Here is a 17870-nt window from a genome sequence, read left to right as displayed (position 1 = left end):
TGGAGTTTTTTTATTTACTGTTATTTTTGTGTATTTGTTTACTATGTTAACTTGATACTGAAATAGTTCTGTTTAGCCTGAGAGGGTTTTTGAACAATTTTGGAACTAATGTACAAAACATTTAAAAAAAAAAAAAAAAGGGGGGGGGGTGCATCAATAATCATTTTATAATCGAATCGGAGCCTCTGAATTGTAATCGTAATCGAATATTTAGGTGCCCAAAGATTCCCAGCTCTACTGCTGATACAGCAAAAACAATCCACACAAACTATTAGCTTGTATCAGTTAGCGTCCATACATCATCAGAAACAATCACACAAACTTGCCCCAAGTAAAACGCACCAGTGTTGTTTTCGTCAAAGATGACTAAAATGAAAATATTTCGTTGACGAACCAAATGTCACCCATTCGTTCACTTAACTATACAACATTTCTGGTCTCAACTCAACCAGAAAATATTGACAATACAACTGAGTTAAAACACTGTTCTTATTGAACCAGGAAATGTATTAGTCCTATTCTAAATCAAATACCTGCTGGGAATTTTGCCAGTCAACTCAAAATACAGAAATATTGAACGGTCTGACAGTATAAGAACACATTTTTATGATGACAATTTATCACATAGTTCTCAGTCACGAGAGCATTTCGAGGAAGAAACGCTCACATGGCCCTAGCCGTTACTTCCTGGCGTGACATTCCTTTCCAGCTTAGCCACGGAAATTACAGTAGGTCACACACATCTCCAGCTCAGCTTTAGCCTGCATGGTCAGATAACTTGTGGTCTGTTTCGAATCAACAGGCTTATATGCTTTGACAAATAACGGTAAATCAACAACCTTGTATTTTATGTCCAAATCCACATGCATGCCTCAATTGCTTCATTACCATTCCAAGAAAAGCTGGCTACAAAATGAGCATTACATGCTCATAATTATTCATAAGCGTAACAAATAGACATAAGCGCACCAACGGCTGCACATGAACTTTGTGGTCGACGATATCTACACTTCACTTGTTCACTTCACCTGTTCGTTTTGACACGTCTGAAAATGAAAAAATATCATATCGTATAAAGATGACCGCCAGCTGCCATCGCCGTATTGGAATTCTCATTCGCGGGGCGTCAAGTTGTCAAAATGATGGCACGCCGTTCTTATGATTGTTTCCGCCTCTCAGCACTTGGAGATGAAATTAAACGTTACCCTGCCATGTCATCGCGAACACCTTGGCGGCGCGTTCAAGCTTAGAGCACGTCCTTCAGAAAAATCGTCTGAGCTTGAATGGCACCCTAATAATGATACTGCATCTTGCAACTGTTGACAATTGGAACTACTGTTTTTGGACTAAAAATCTGTGTTGCACGTTACCATTTTTTGGCTTCCGATACAGATTCCAACACTCGGCAATGGCGATACTGTACCGACACCACGTAATTTGTGTCTTTTAATACTAAATAACTGCATACTTACTTGACAGTAAAGTAATTGCTAACTTGGCAAGGTTAGAAACTGCTTAACTCATTGTCTGCCATTGATGGCGCTAGACGTAAGCCTGTCGCAATATGCAATAATTCCATTTATCGCGCGATAAATAAAAATGAAGGCGGTAATTTTTCCGCTGCAATGCACGTGCGTGCGCGTGTGCGGCAGACGTCCTGTTAAAAGTTTGGATTCCTCGTTACCAACTGCGCAAAATGCATCTTCGTTCCAGGTCTGGCAAAAACTAGCGCCGGAGCCAATCGTTCCCATTATATCCTATTGTTAAATGTATACCGGCCGCGTCAGTCCTCCGGAGTGACTGTGGACCATCTATGGCGCGCCGGTGTTGTTGACGTATGGGCGCTCCCGTCAGGAGTAACATTTCATGCGGGGCGGCTATTTTTAGGCACAACGTTGGATATTTACAACGAAGTCCGCCAAAACATTGTTACCGACTTGGCTGCTACGAACAACCTCGCTTTGACAACGAACGGCTGCTTCAAACTCGTCCTGTTTATGAAAGTCGATTGTCATATGCTGGTGTTGTGTAATAATGAGCAGACGTGACTTCTGCGGCGCTTGCTAACTTTTTTTAATGCGCGCACACACTAGATATCATGAAATGGCAAACTAGATGTGCTAAGTCCCATGCCATTGGCTACGTGAGCCCAGAGTGATTATGGGACACGTAGTCCATATACTACATCGATGAATTCTAAACTGTCATGACTGAATGGAAGTTAAGAAGGCCAGATCAATCCATACCAGTGACTATAAATAATGTTGCAAATATTGTTAATTCAGTACGTGACACAGATGGATTCGGACCACAAATAGGATTTCTTGCTCATGTAGTAAACCTAGCTGCTAAGAGAGCTGTAGCAATCAACAGTGTGCCCTGCCTCACTTTACAAACAGTAAAGATTGTTCTCAGCACTTTTATACAAATTTTTTTCAGATCAGTAAGAAGTAAGCATATAAATATTATCCACTATAATGCATGTTTATATGATGGCAATTTAATTTTTGCTCGTTAGCAAATAAAAAAACAACAACAACAAAACGAAACAAAAAATATAATTGTTATTTTTTTACAGAGCATTAAATGTATTGAATCGGATCGAAAATCGTGTCCCCTGTATCAAAAATCGCACCGAACCATGACCTAACTGTATTGTTGCATCCCTATGGAACACCATTGCAGAAGCTATGATGGGAAAAGTTTTCATTTGCCTAAATGCTAAAGTTATTAAGTGCAATTTAAAAAAAATTTTTTAAACACATTTATTCTGTGTTTCTGTGCGGTATCAATATTGTTGTTTTTTACTTAAGAGGCATTGTCTATTGTTTTTAGTTGTGATTTCTTAAAAAGTATTTTTGAATTTAATAGTAAATATTTATCGCGTTTAAATGGCTCTACGTGATCTATTAATATATACTGTATTCTCACTGTGTTATGGTAAATTGGTTAAAAACAAAATTGGGGTGGCGCAATAATATCGCATATCGCAATAATTTATGAAAATAATTATCGCACACTAAAATTTGTTATCGCGACAGGCCCAGCTAGACATCCAATCCATTTCAAGTGGGAGGGTTGATTCTTCATTTGCTGCCACATAGTGTTGTTTTCATCAACAGAGACTATAACGAAAATATTTCATTGACATTTTTTTCAGGACGATAACGAGACGATAACGAGCTAAAACGTGTCTAAAACATAGCGACACAAATGCCACTTTTCGTCTGACGAGAACGAGATAAAAATGCGCCATAGTTTCCGTCACATGTTCACAATGTGTGACATTTTATGTGTAGTTAGTCTGCACGGAGCAGTGTGTGGTTGTGTCATTCATATGACGTGCTGCACCCCCTCCCCCAACTCCCCCACTAATGTCCTCTCCAGTCTCCCCATTGCTTGTTTTGAGACACACACGGTAAGATTTGTCTTCCTATCTTGGCAATGATCATCACACACGAAATGTAGCTCGTATCATTAGCATAGCATTGCGTTAGCATTAAGCTGTTGCTTTAGCCTTTAAAGGTCTGTGCTGAGTGATCATCACACACGAAATGTAACCCATAGTGTTAGCATAGCATTGTGTTAGCATTAGGCTATTGCTAACGGCGAGCGTGCACTGAAACTCTTGGACAACATTTTGTTACATACAGTTTGTGGTGTCCAGGTGAGTATATATATATATATATATATATATATATATATATTTTTTTTTTTTTTTTTTTTTTTAAATACTGTTTTCCTGCTGCCGTGTTTTATCGAGTGATAGATTTGTAGAAGCCTGTAGACGTTACAATATATTCTCGTCTGTCGTATGTTCATTCGAAATAGTTGGAAACCTTTATTTATTTTCGGAGTTAAACTTCTTAAATTTACAGAGGAAAACACTGAGTAAACGTCAACTAAAACACACACATCTTGAAATGACTAGAATATGACCAAGACTAATAACTAAGACTTAGATGACACTTATAAGGGTTGCCAAAAACAACACTGCTGTCACCCCCCCCCCGCTCCGAATGGATTCGACGTTACAAGTGATAAACCACTTGTCAATGACACTGAGCGTTTTTAACAAAGAGGCTAATTTTGAGGTTTTACTGTCAGGCTAACATCATTCTAACTTACTGAAAAGCAAACGATTCTTTCCTTAATTTTGGTGAGCGGCCCGAAGGGACTAGCGTGAGTATTCTTTATCCAACAACAACACGAGTTTCTAAGTGTGATTGCATTCACAAGACTACGTTTGTGAGATTTAAGATTTGCTATAAAAAGGAATTGATAACCATAGTGACCTATGACAACGCTGCTATGCTAGTGCTGCCTCTAGCTAAGTAGATGAGGTACTAAAGAGGATTTTATTTCTGAAGAAGGCTCTAGTGCCACTACACAAGAACAATTTAAGGCTAACCAAGTGAGGTCGGGTTTGAAAAATACAGTCGTGGACAAAATTATTTGCACCCCTTGATTTTTTCCAGAAAATACTGTTTCTCCCAGACATGAACACAATTACAAATGTTTTCAGTATGAATGTGTTTATTTTAGGGCTGTCAAATTTAACGCGATAATTTTGACAGCCCTAGAATAGATACATAACGCCATCTTATCACAGAGGTCCAACGTGTGCGTCACGCACCAACTCTTGCAATCAGTTCTTCTGGCCATTCCAAGGAGCAGGGCGCTCTGTCCTAAAACAAGTAGCGTCTCGCCCAGCCTGGATAACAAGTTGATAGCGGGCACTTGGGACATCAAGGCCAGCGTCAGTCGCTGTGTCAACCACGTCCCAGCCACGTAGGAGGACGCACGAACCTAACCGCCCAAAACCAGCCACAGAGGGATGATCCCAAAACGACACCCAGACACACCTTCGACCCGGCCCACTCCACCGCAGGCTTCAAAAAGACTGGACACTGAGATAACAAACGGTTCGCTGCTCGGAAACATTGCTATGTAGCCGTTGTTTTGACGAACCTGGATCCAGAATTGTCTCTCCTTTGTCTGTTTTTGCCTTGTTTTTTGACCATTGTCGACGAATAAATTGTCAACCTGTTTTCGGTGAGCCTTCTTCAAACTTTTGGAAAATGGAGTCCGTACAAAGGGTTAACACAGGAAGGGAAGGCGCGGAATATTGCCCCCCACCGGTTGACTCACGGAGGCGGCATCAGCCGATCGGCACTTCGTTCGGCTGTCGCCGTTTCCGCGGCTTGGTGGGGGGGGGGGAATTCCCTGAATATCAATGAGTCCGATGTAAATCATATTGAACACTATGGAGAGATATCAAAATTGCTGTTGCAAGAAGGCACCCTTCAAATCTGAGAGACCTGGAACAGTTGGCAAAAGAAGAGCGGTCCAAAATTCCATCTGAGAGGTGCAGGAAAGTTGATGATGGATATAGGAATCGATTGCTTTGTGTTATTTCTTCCATATGATGTGCAAATATTGAGTTGAGGGTGTCAGCAGTTTTGTCCACAGTTTTGCATTTTGTGTAAAATTGTGTACATTTTGGCTTCTCTCTTTGGCTTTTTTGTGGTTTTTTTTTTTTTTTTTTTTAGGGCTGTCAAAATTATCACGTTAACTGGCGGTGATTAATTTTTTTTAATTAATCACGTTAAAATATTTGACGCAATTAATGCACATGCCCCACTCAGACATTTAAATGACAGTACAGTGAAATGCCCACATGTTAACTCTTTCACTCCCAGCCATTTTCACCAGAGCAAGGCCGTTCGCTCCCGGCCGTTTTTTCTGGATTTTGACTGATTTTGCAAGGCCCACAGAAAATTCTGTTCTATTGCTATATAAACTTTGAACCCACCAAAAGAAAGATTGGACTCTCTTCTTTCAGCAGAAAAAAAAAGTTCGTATCTTTTTCCATTCTTTAGAAATCAGCATTAGAAAATAGCTTAGTTTGAGCAATTTTCCAATTTATGATGAAAAAACGGAGAAAATGAGCTTTTTGTAAACGCATACATTTCAAACATAACTTTGACTTTAACAAAGCTATTTTTTGCATTAGTTACATCCCAAACATCTGAATAATGTTTTCCTTTTACAAAATACTATGAACAACCAGACAAATAGAGCTTTAGATAGAATAGTAACAATTTATTCACACACAACGACTGAGAGATGACGGTTTGTCGCCGAGATGACGCCGTTGTCGCCACGTCAGCTGTGTAAACTTTTCCCTCATCGTTGTCTGTCTCACAAAAATGGATTATTTTTGCATTTCTGCGGGGCTGCTAGGCGAGCCGCTCCACGGGGGGTTTCACTCGTTTTGCACGATCGTCCAGCGCCTGGTGTCCCAGGCGTCCTCTCGTTGTTTTGTCCGGACGGAGCGCCGCCTGGGCTCAATCCACTAGCGCTTTGACAATGCTGGCCGGCCGTTCACTGCTGTTGAATCGGCTTGTCTAGTCTTCCAAAATGCGTTACTGCCCTCCAGTGGCCAGTTTTATTGCTTTAAAATTGGTTTGGAGCGTTTTTCTTTGTTTCTCAGATACAGCGGAAGCTATATATGCTTCTTATAAAAAAACCCGCAAAAGACGTATAAATACGGTTGCGGAACAGTTGAGCATTTAAAAATAAAACGTATTTATACGGTTCCGGGAGCAAATGAGTTAATTGTGTTTTGTGGAGTTTTGCCGCCCTCTGCTGGCGCTTGGGTGCGACTGATTTTATAGGCTTCAGCACCCATGAGCATTGTGTAAGTAATTATTGACATCAACAATGGCGGGCTACTAGTTTATTTTTTGATTGATAGTTTTACAAATTTTATTAAAACGAAAACATTAAGAAGGGTTTTAATATAAAATTTCTATAACTTGTACTAGCATTTATCTTTTAAGAACTACAAGTACATGGATCGCTTTAACAGAATGTTAATAATGTTAATGCCATCTTGTTGATTTTTTGTTCTAATAAACAAATACAGTCCTTATGTACCGTATGTTGAATGTATATATCCATCTTGTGTCTTATCTTTCCATTCCAACAATAATTTACAGAAAAATATGGCATATTTTATAGATGGTTTGAATTGCGATTAATTATGAATATTTTGTAAGCTGTAATTAACTCGATTAAAAATTTTAATCGTTTGACAGCCCTAGTTTTTTTTCAACGTACATCCAAGAAATGAACACATTCATACTGAAAACATTTGTAATTGCATTAATTTCTGTGAGAAATGCTGTATTTTCTGGGAAAATTCTAGAGGTGCCAATAATTCCGTCCATGACTGTACTGTACTTTCCACAATGTGATATCCTAGCACCAACAAAACTGCTAGGCGAATGTTAGCAAAAATAACGTGGATTTTATTTTTTTTCTGAGTTGGTTTTTGACATCTAGTACTTTTATGGGACTTGTACCACTGTTTCGCGGCTCCATATGCAACATGAGGACGTTGCAAGCGAATGATAATGATGCTAATCTGGTAATAAAGATAGTTTTGATCAACCTAATCGTTCTGGACTTGTCAAGAGGCAAAAGTCACTTTTAAAAATGTGTCCTGTCTCAGCCGCCATGAGGCAATGACTCAATAAGAACTACATTGTACGTTTCCTCCCCCCGACTCAGTGCGCCACATTTCTCATTTGTTGCCATTAAACTGTTGTGACAGCACGTCGCCACCGGCAACCACTCTACAAAATGACGACAGCGGCACAGCGAGAGGGAAAAAGAAATAAAAAAGAGCATTTGTGTTGATTCTAGCGACGGATTCGCAAATCGAGAGTTTAGAAGAAAAGCCGTTGAGCTGTTGTCGCAGGTAACCCTTTAACACCTACGCCTATTTTGGCCGAATTTGCATGCATTTGATGCTGCCTTTATATTTCAAAGAAAAAAATGTTTACAATGGCCAAGTTGGGTCCCTTTTTTCAGGACACCTTGAACTTCATGTCCAAATTGTTGTTTTCTTCACTGACCAATTATAATCCACATTTTGGACCCAAAAAGACAAAAAAAATCCTAAAATCTTTTTTCAAAATTTGTAATGTTGATGTCCCATTGACAACCAAACATGCTCAACCAACAGTTTTGAAGCTTGATAATATTTATTCAACTTGTTGGGATAAACATTCAATCGAAAAAAAAAAAAAAGATTGAATAGTTTTATGTTTGACAATTCAACACAAACAGCAGGTATGGTCATAGGCGTTTTTGGCCTTTACACATACTATGGTCAAAACAGGTTATATATAAAGATGATGCCGATCGATCGGGTCCGATCACGTCATTTTCAAAGTATCGGAATCGGCAAAAAAATATCAGACATGCCTTTTCTTAATTTAATTTTTTTTTTAATTTAAATCGTTTTCTAATAGTATCTAACATTACAGACAAAATGTCTTACACTCATCCAGAGTAGTTTTGGCTTAAAGTAGGGCTATCAAATGTATTGCGTTAACGGCGGTAATTATTTTTTTAAAATTAATCATGTTAAATAATCAACGCATGCGCTGCACGACCCACTCACGCATTATCGCGTTCAATCTATAAAGACGCCATTTTACCTATAGAGAGCGCTAAAAGGCAGCGTATAGTGAGTAGAGAGACTTTTGACAGCCTTTGGAGCCATTTTTTATGTGGCTAAAGCCTTACAAGACCTCTCTCAGCAATTTAAAATCACGTGGGAGGCAATGTGGAGAAGAAAGGTGGTAGTTGATCATTTTCTTTACACCCTATGTTGATATATCAATTGGTGCCCCTACGCACAGTCATGGTTGAACTTCCCATCATGCATTTGGGCAGAAGTTAAATGGCTGCAGTATCATTTACTGAAAGCTCAACAAATACACAAATACACTAGATGGCAATATTTAGTCACAATATACAAAGTCACATTTATCCTTTAAGAATTACAAGTCTTTCTATCCGTGGATCCCTCTCGCAGAAAGAATGTTAATAATGTAAATACCATCTTGAGGATTTATTGTCATAATAAACAAATACAGTACTTATGTACTGTATGTTGAATGTATATATTCGTCCGAGTTTTATTCATTTTTTTCTTAATGCATTGCCAAAATGTATATTGTTGAGTTAATTATCGAGGGTTGATTGAATATTTGCTTGACTGATTGAATATTTGCTTGTGCTCATATATACCTAATACATACATAATACATATTGCCATATTTTTTCTTATTTGATATAACCAGTAAATGATTATTGCTTGCTATACTAACCGCAACATTGCGTGACTAGACCTTCTAGGACATCTTCAGAATCTTTCTTCTAGACTTTCGAGGACAATTTTCCATTCGAGGACATCTTCCATGGCCGCAGCGTTGCATAACTGAAGTGTCTGGGTCATTCTGACCACTTTACCTGTGCCCTTGCTTACACACGTGTATTTAGTTAGTTCCACCTACATGCTCACACATAGCCAACCAAAATCACATGGGTGTCTCCAGCTTGCTTTCCCCCTCCCTTTAGGGCGGCACCCTTCTGAGTTAGGACAAACCCCTAATAAAAGAAAGAGCAAGGAGGTTTTTTTTAGATCAATTTTGGTGACTATACAGCGTAATCTAGCATTTCTCTGTCTAGTCCCTCCTTGCTCTCCTTGGCCAAGAAAACTGAGTGTCTTCTCTCCTTATTTTTGGGTAATTTTACAAATGTCTACCTAAGGGTCTATTTTTGAACTTGACATATATGATCGGGAAAAATTATCGGGAATGGTTGGAATTGAATCGGGAGCAAAAAAAAAAAAAAAAAAAAAAGCAATCGGATCAGGAAATATCGGGATCGGGAGCAAAAAAACATGATCGGAACAACACTAGTTATATACAGTGCAAAATAGCGAGAAAAAAAAAATATATATATATATCATCTAACACAAAAAGGGTTTGGAGGATATCTCTTTGTGAAGTTAGGTTTTGTACCCATCACCTTATCAAAAGTATATACGTACATGCAATCAAGCTTCTCGAACACACATCTACAAAAAATTGAAAAGATTATAGTAAAGAAAAAATATATATAACATCGAAAAAAATTATTTTAGAACATATTGACAAGTAGTTCAGTTCAATTCAAATTTTTCAGGCATGCGACCCAGTTTTTTTTTTTTTTTTTTTCTGCGCAGTCAATAAAGCTTTTTCTTCACACACAATGTCACACAGCCTACTCTTTCGCCGTTTGCGCACCGCTGTCACTTCTACTCGCCGAGACGCCGACTCATCCAATGAAAACAACGACAAATACGACTCTTCTTCCTAGAGTTAATAAAATAATGCATTAGCTTGCGCTAAATGTAGTTTTCGATTCATTCCGCACGTTTCAAAGTCGCTCGCTCAATCCAACCGGCCGTTGCTTGCTTCGCATGCCTCGTTTTTACTAGTTGGCGCCTCGCTCGGAAATTCATTAAAAATTTTCACATTCGGTTTGTCCTTCTTGACAACACAATGGCTCTTGGGATAAGTAGTCTTTTGTGCTGCTTCCAGTTTTGAAAAAGGACAAGAAATGATGGAAATATGGAGATAGATACATGGTCCATGCAGCGTTTTAATGCATATTTATGAGTGCAATACAAGTATAAAACTCAAATGACATTATCTCCCGTTTTGGTCGATTGACTTCAAATAAAAACTGGTGTGGACATCAACTTCCGCACTTTCAAATGAGAGCAACCAGCGGCACGTGGGTGAGGTAATTACAGCGTGACGAGGCTTCAAAGACGATATGCGTAAACGCGTCGCTGCCAACACGTTCGGTGTTAAAGGTTTAACCTCCAACCAATGGATGGCAGTATGTTTAGAAATCTTTGTGAAGTCCAAATTTCCCATTCAAATGAATTAAAATGCCAGTCAGATGTTGTCGCAAGTATTTCAGTGTCCAAATTTAGTCAAATTAGACTTGCAAAATAGGCCAGGCAGTCATCACCCAGCTGTTTGACGCTTCCATCTCTCCCATCACAGTCCAAATATAACCTCGCCCTGATCCCATTTAACCGCCACTCGGGTTTGTAGTCACCCGTCGGGAATAGACAGACTTGTTTGATTGGCGAGAGGAAGGGGCAAATAAGCTAGCGAGCACAAAAGCGAGGGTTAAAAGGGGCGGTTGGAAACGGGATAAGGAGCAGGCCGGGAAGCGACAACGTGCACTCAATAGATGAGGTCACTAATTGGCTAGAAAATCCTTCGTCGAATCGGTCACCACTTTGAAATTCTTTGAATCGTGTATTTAAAAGAAATCTTATGGTTTACTCTTCAGGGTCTTTTGCAATAGATGTACAATGTATAGCCTTCATTTTTGTCATCCACCACTTCAGCCAAAGAAATACTTGAGATCCTAGAGGGACATTTTATGCGGTTTCTTTTCAAGTAATGAATAACAAGCCCACTCATCTTTTTTTTTTTCCACAGAAATTTGAACTACAGTGAACCTTAAAACACAGACGAGCAGGACAAAAGTCTGCCACGAAAAAAAAAAAAAAATCCAATTCATGGCACGTGCCCTGAAGAGGTTGAGAACTGACCATAAATTACAAATGTCCGATATCGGGTAGCCGATCATTTCGGCCGATAAAAGCATTTTAAAATGATCTCGGATAATATCGACATCTCTTTTTCATTATAGGTTTTGGGCCAATATGCATGTTGCCTTCAGAGTGAATGTTGAAGTCCTCTGGCTTTGTACAAGGGCTGGTCACAGCTTAGCACAGCAGTTACAGTGGGGCAAATAACCACTAATTGTGCAAGTTCTCCCACTTGAAAATATTAGAGAGGCCTGTAATTTTCAACATGGGTAAACCTCAACCATGAACCACAGAATGTGGGAAAAAAAACCCAGAAAATCACATTGTTTGATTTTTAAAGAATTTTTTTGCAAATCATGGTGGAAAATAAGTATTTTGTCTATACCAAAAGTTCATCTCAATACTTTGCTAAGTACCCTTTGTTGGCAATAACGGAGGCCAAACGTTTTCTGTAACTCTTCACAAGCTTTTCACACACTGTTGCTGGTATTTTGGCCCATTCCTCCATGCAGATCTCCTCTAGAGCAGTGATGTTTTGTGGCTGTCGTTGGGCAACACGGACTTTCAACTCCCTCCTCACCCGGTGACGTCAAAATCATAACAAGAACGGGGAGCAAAAATCCCAGAACCACACGGGGGGACCTAGTGAATGACCTACAGACAGCTGGGACCACAGTAACAAAGGCTACTATCAGTTATACAATGTGCCGCCAGGGACTCAAATCCTGCACTGCCAGACGTGTCCTCCTGCTGAAGTCCAGGCCCGTCTGCGGTTCGCTAGAGAGCATTTGGATGATCCAGAAGAGGACTGGGAGAATGTGTTATGGTCAGATGAAACCAAAATAGAACTTTTTGGTAGAAACACAGGTTCTCTTGTTTGGAGGAAAAAGAATACTGAAGGGCACCATACCCACTGTGAAGCATGGGGGTAGAAACATCATGCTTTGGGGCTGTTTTTCTGCAAAGGGACCAGGACGACTGATCTGTGTAAAGGAAAGAATGAATGGGGCCATGTATCGAAAGATTTTGAGTGAAAATCTTCCATCAGCAAGGGGATTGAAGATGAGACGTGGCTGGGTCTTTCAGCATGACAATGATCCCAAACACACAGCCAGGGCAACATAGGAGTGGCTTCGTAAGAAGCATTTCAAGGTCCTGGAGTGGACTAGCCAGTCTCCAGATCTCAACCCCATAGAAAATCTGCGGAGGGAGTTGAAAGTCCGTGTTGCCCCACGACAGCCCCAAAACATCACTGCTCTAGAGGAGATCTGCATGGAGGAATGGGCCAAAATACCAGCAACAGTGTGTGAAGAGCCTGTGAAGAGTTACAGAAAACGTTTGGCCTCCGTGATTGCCAACAAAGGGTACATAAAAAGTTTTGATATGAACTTTTGGTATTGACCAAATACTTATTTTCCACCATGATTTGCAAATAAATTCTTTAAAAATCAAACAATGTGATTTTGTTTTTTTTCCCCCCCACATTCTGTCTCTCATGGTTGAGGTTTAACCATGTTGACAATTACAGGCCTCTCTAATATTTTCAAGTGGGAGAACTTGCACATTTTTTTCACTTATCATAGTGGGTTCTGGTCCCGATTAACCGCCAAAAACGAGGGATCACTGTATTGCAAATTTTCGTCTCGTTCTCATCTCGTCAGATGAAAACTGGCATGAGGCTTTTTATGCTTTAGTCTCCCAAAACACGTTCTGTGCTCGTTATCATCTCGTCTTCATCGTGGAAAAAGAGTTTGTTGACGAAATATTTTCGTTATCATCATCGTTGACGAAAACAACACTTATCCACAAGTAACGGAAATGTAACCATTTTAGTTAGTGTCTTCACCAAGTAGAAGAACAAAGCGAGTGAGATCTTGAGCCCTGCCTCTGGGCAGTCTAAAAAATACAGGACAGTGTATTTCAGATGGGCTTTTCATGGAGAAAAAAATGAAAAATATTTTAATTGCTCACTGAACTATGAGTAAACTTTAGGACTATTTCACAAAGAAAGTCTTTGGTGGAGGTTCCTTCTGCCTTCTGCTTCCTACGCTGACACCAAAAGTGCAGTTTTCAGACAAAGTGCAGCACTTCTTGAGCGGAGGGCGCACTGAGAGCCGTAAATTGTTATCGCAATTACTGCATTGCAGTTGATCTTCAACAAGCAGACAGCAGGGAGAAATAAGTTCTACATATAGAAGAAATGAAAAAGAAAAAATGCTGCACTCTCTCTCTCTCTCCTCCTCGCAGGTAATCTTTATTCATACACACGCCTCCTCCTCATGCTGCCGCTTCTTCTTCACCTTCTGTGATTGCGAAGAACATCAAGTGTTTGTGTGACGGCTGCGGCGCGCCGACGAAAACACGTTCGATAACGGCTATTTTTAATATTCTGGTTTAACAGAGCTAATGCAGTCTTCTTCTCTGGAGATCAGAGCGAGGATGAGATCATCTTTGATGGATGATTTCTTTTCAAGCAGTGTTTTTCACTTGTTCGCTCCTGTTGACGGCGTATTTAACTTTTAAAATCATGATTATTCACAGACAAATGCCTCAGGAACATTCATAGACCAAAAATACAATAAAATTCAGGGCTCTGCACGCTGACAAAAACAAGTTTTATCATCAAATCTTTCGTGGGACTTCCTCTGTTACTCTTTGTTACTGTCAGTGCTACTTTGCGAAGCACTACTGCCTCAGATTTGTGCGAATAAATATGAAAAATTTCTTGTTTTTTATCCCTTAAGGGGTAGTTTATTTATTTATTTTTAACTTGTATACAATCAAATAAGTAAGTTTCATATATTTCGGACAATAAATCACTTTTTTTTTTTCTCCATAGTTTGGCCCTAACCCTACTCTGGAGCGATTTATGTGTGGAATTATTAACATATCCCTAAATCATTTCACCTTATTTTCACACTAAACCGCAAGAGGGCGCTCAAGGCCTGTGTTTCAACATTGGAGGTGACTTATAAAAACAAATAAAAACAACTGAGAAGGGCAGAGCAAAATGGTATACACCATTCACCATCGACAAGAAAATAATATTCTGCACATTAGAAGTTGCAAGGAGTGAAATTTGCAGCCGACAACACGAATCGAGCAGCAGAAAGAAAGTTTAGCGTTAGCGAGAAACTTGTAAGGGACTGTCAAAATTAGATTACTCTGACTCAAATGAAGAAAACAAGCAAAAAAAAGCTAATCACGAATGGAGTGACACTGATGGTTTGGTAAATGCATGTTCTTTATGCTATATTCATCTTAATAACTCTTAATTGCTATGTTATGTTAACATACAAGGCACCTTCTCAGTTCGTATTTATGCGACTGTTGTTCGGATTTTAAACTCGATATGGATACTGTTGGAGGCAGTCTTTCAGGTCCTCCGCGTGTTCGTTTTCAATTCAGGTGAGACGGCTAGACTGGACTGCAAAATAAAAGACTGGAGGCAAGAGATCATTACAGCGCAGTTTTAATTTCAGAAATTTCTGGGTGCATTCAATGACAGAACAAAGCTGTGTAGAGAAATGCACACTGAGAGCTCGGAGTTGCTTATATACTGTACTTAAAAGGAGGTGTGTTTGTTTGGTGATTAACTCATCTTACAAAATAGGTCATGAGCCTTGCTGATTGGCAGTTAAAAGTCCATGATTATTGTTGGCAGTTAAAGTCCATGATTCTCTGAGGCAAAACTAACTATCAGCAGTTTCAGTGAAAAACAACTGAAGAATAAGATTGCATTAGGCGAGATGTATACTGACTTCAATACTCAATACCATTTTCGTTACTACATACTACTACTACTACTGCATGAATAAAATACCAAAAATACAGTGGTATGAAAAAGTATCTCAATCTTTTGGAATTTCTCACATTTCTACATATCACCATCAAATGTGATCTGATCTTTGTCAAAATGAAATAGACGAAAATGCAGTGTCTGCTTTAACTAAAACCACCCAAACATTTACAGTGGGGTAAATAAGTGTTTAGTCAACCACTAATTGTGCAAGTTCTCCCACTTGAAAATATTAGAGAGGCCCGGAATTGTCAATTTAAGCAAACCTTAACCATGAGAGACAGAATGTGACAAAACAAACAAACAGAAAAATCACATTGTTTGATTTTTAAAGAATTTATTTGCAAATCATGGTGGAAAATAAGTATTTGGTCAATACCAAAAGGTCATCTCAATACTTTGTTACGTACCCTTTGTTGGCAATAACAGAGGCCAAACGTTTTCTGTAACTCTTCACAAGCTTTTCACACACTGTTGCTGGTATTTTGGCCCATTCCTCCATGCAGATCTCCTCTAGAGCAGTGATGTTTTGGGGCTGTCGTGGGGCAACACGGACTTTCAACTCCCTCCGCAGATTTTCTATGGGGTTGAGATCTGGAGACTGGCTAGGCCACTCCAGGACTTTGAAATGCTTCTTACGAAGTCACTCCTTTTTTGCCCATGCTGTGTGTTTGGGATCATTGTCATGCTGAAAGACCCAGCCACGTCTCATCTTCAATGCCCTTGCTGATGGAAGGAGATTTTCACTCAATATCTCTCGATACATGGCCCCATTCATTCTTTCCTTTACACAGATCAGTCGTCCTGGTCCCTTTGCAGAAAAACAGCCCCAAAGCATGATGTTTCTAGCCCATGCTTCACAGTGGGTATGGTGTTCTTCGGATGCAATTCAGTATTTTTTCTCCATGAGAGAAACATGAGAACCTGTGTTTCTACCAAAAAGTTCTATTTTGGTTTCATCTGACCATAACACATTCACCCAGTCCTCTTCTGGGTCATTCAAATGCTCTCTAGCGAACCTCAGACGGGCCTGGACGTGTACTTTCTTCAGCAGGGGGACACGTCTAGCAGTGCAGGATTTGAGTCTCTGGCGCATTGTGTTACTGATAGTAGCCTTTGTTAATGTGGTCCCAGCTCTCTGTAAGTCTTTCACTAGGTCCCCCCGTGTGGTTCTGGGATCTTTGCTCACCGTTCTTGTTATCATTTTGACGCCACGGGGTGAGATCTTGCATGGAGCCCAAGATCGAGGGAGATTATCTATGGTCTTGTATGTCTTCCATTTTCTAATAATTGCTCCCACAGTTGATTTCTTTACACCAAGCGTTTTACCTATTGCAGATTCAGTCTTCCCAGCCTGGTGCAGGTCTACAATTTTGTCTCTGCTGTCCTTCCACAGCTCTTTGGTCTTGGCCATAGTGGAGTTTGGAGTGTGACTGACTGAGATTGTGGACAGGTGTCTTTTATACCGATAATGAGTTAAAACAGGTGCCATTAATGCAGGTAACGAGTGGAGCCTCGTTGGACCTTGTTAGACCTCGTTAGAAGAAGTTAGACCTCTTTGACAGCAAGAAATCCTGCTTGTTTGTAGGTGACCAAATACTTATTTTCCACTCTAATTTGAAAATAAATTCTTTAAAAATCAAACAATGTGATTTTCTGTTTTTTCCCCCCCCACATTCTGTCTCTCATGGTTGAGGTTTACCCATGTTGACAATTACAGGCCTCTCTAATCTTTTCAAGTAGGAGAACTTGCACAATTGGTGGTTGACTAAATACTTATTTGCACCACTGTGTATATACATACATACACACATATATATATATATATATATATTATATATATATATATACACATATATATATTAGGGCTGTCAAACAAAATTTTTAATCTTGTTTATTACAGCTTAAAAATTAATTAATCGTAATTAATCGCAATTCAAACCATCTACAAAATATGCCATATTTTTCTGTAAATCATTGTTGGAATGGAAAGATAAGACAAGATGGATATAGACATTCAACATGCGCTACATAAGTACTGTATTTGTTTATTATAACTATAAATCAACAAGATGGCATTAACATTATTTACACATTCTGTTAAAGCGATCCATGGATAGAAAGACTTGTAGTTCTTAAAAGATAAATGTTAGTACAAGTTATAGAAATTTTATATTAAAACCCCTCTTAATGTTTTCGTTTTAATAAAATTTGTAAAATTTTCAATCAAAAAAACAAACTAGTAGCCCGCCATTGTTGATGTCAATGATTACACAATGCCCATAAAATCAGTCGCACCCAAGCGCCAGCAGAGGGCGACAAAACTCCAAAAAACACAAGTAACAAGTTGGCATTGTACTGTGCTGTCATTTTAATCTATTTGAGCGGGCATGTGCGTTAATTGCGTCAAATATTTTAACGTGATTAATTGAAAAAATTAATTACTGCCCGTTAACGTAATAGTTTTGACAGCCCTAAAACATATATATATATATATATATATATATCAATCGCTTCCACACACATCCAAGCAGTCCGTTTCGTTCAGGAGCATAAAATACCGCAGGCAATTTGAAATAAACATGCTTTTTG

Source organism: Corythoichthys intestinalis, chromosome 19 (assembly GCF_030265065.1).
Source record: "Corythoichthys intestinalis isolate RoL2023-P3 chromosome 19, ASM3026506v1, whole genome shotgun sequence".
In the NCBI taxonomy this organism is placed as follows: Eukaryota; Metazoa; Chordata; class Actinopteri; order Syngnathiformes; family Syngnathidae; genus Corythoichthys; species Corythoichthys intestinalis.
This window is presented reverse-complemented; position numbering follows the sequence as displayed.